The following is a 1,706-nucleotide window of genomic DNA, read 5'->3' on the forward strand; positions in this document are numbered from 1 at the left end:
CACACAGTGACATCATCACATTTCTACGCCGTGACCTCGGGCGGGAAAACCTCACTTCCTGTTGAAGCGCGGGTGTGACGGCCGCAGGGGGCGGAGTTACACGGAAAAACCAGCAAACAGGTCACAGCATCGAAAAACTTTGTTTAAAAAATCAGACAAATGTGAAGTCTTGTTTTTAAAATCAGGATCTGGACCAGGATCTGGACCAGGATCTGGACCAGGATCGAGACCAGGATCTGGACCAGGATCTAGACCAGGATCTAGACCAGGATCTGGACCAGGATCTGGACCAGGATCTGGACCAGGATCTGGACCAGGATCTGGTCACTAAGACGCGTTTTTAACCCTTCGATGCGTCACATCAGCGACGGAGAAAGCTGGAATGATTCGTTCAATGATGGACATGAATTCAGGCGTCACAGAAATAAACTTCCATCAGTTTCTGGTTGAAAACTTTCTCTGTAAAATTATTTTCCCTGCAAAAAAAAAAGTTGGATTTCCTTAAGATTCCCTGTTTACCGTGTTTTCCATGGAAGCAGCTGAGAGACTCCGAGTGGGAAAAGTTCAGGAAACGGGAAAACCGGAATGAGAGCTGCAGAGCTCAGATCCTGAAGGATGAAGAGGAGGGATAGGCTCCAGCTTCATCACCTCCAGAACGATCAGATCCCATCAGAAGATCCGGAGGTTTTTTCCAGTGAGGTTTCATCACTCCTGGGGAGTCGCTGCTGGCACACCCCCTACACCAAACCAGACCCCCCCCCCAGCTGTCCTGACAGTCCGGCTCGCCACAGAGAGAAGGAAAGGATGGGAAAACTCCAGAGAGCGGAGCGGGAAAAGCGGAGTCAGCAGATCCGGCACATTGGAGCTCGTTTGATCCTCCTGGTTATGAAAGGATAATCCAGAGATTACACGGACGATATCTTTGTTCTGCAGATGAGGGTGTGCGGCGGCGCGGCGGCGCGGCGGCCTGCAGGTTTCACGGAGACGAGGACGGAGCGTTCTCAGGGAAACTCGGTTTTTCAGACTAAGATCGGTTTCAGAGTTCTGAGATCGGAAGCTGAGAGGAAATGTCCGAGTGACTCGAGAGGCTAAAAGGTCACCGTGAAAGGTCACCGTGAAACGACCTTAAACCCCCCAAGTTCACCCCCCCTGACGAACACTGTTGCCATGACCACAAACTTTTCTCCTCTCCTCATGATAAATCCATGGATAACTCTGAGCACGTTCTGGATTCGGGATGACCCAAACTTTGGGCGGTTGCCGTGGCGACGTGTGGAGGCCGGCTGAAGAGTTTCAGTGACGGAGACTCCGGCAGGACTCGGGAAAACCGCTCCGGCTGAAGAAGAGCAGAGCCACAGTGGGAGGCGACCGCCGCGGCCCCATGGGAAAGGGGGCGGGGCCTGGTGGCACCTCCGCGGGGACGGGGAGTATATTTAGAAGGCGCCGACCGGCCCTGTGGTGGAGCGGCACTCACACGTCTACCTGCCATCTGGACTCGGCCCTCATCACTCCTCCTCCGCCACACGATGAGCATATTTAACGTCCCATGGTGAGGGGGGGTCCTCCTCCGACGGGGCAGCAGAACAGCTGAAGACCCCCCCACATGAAGAAGCATGGGGGGGTTAAGATGAAAGCTGTGAGGTTTGGAGCTGATTAGAAACGATGGACTCCTCTTCTGGGGGGGCAGAACCTCCAGAACCCGCTCC

The sequence above is a fragment of the Oryzias melastigma genome, linkage group LG15, assembly GCF_002922805.2.
Source record: "Oryzias melastigma strain HK-1 linkage group LG15, ASM292280v2, whole genome shotgun sequence".
In the NCBI taxonomy this organism is placed as follows: domain Eukaryota; kingdom Metazoa; phylum Chordata; class Actinopteri; order Beloniformes; family Adrianichthyidae; genus Oryzias; species Oryzias melastigma.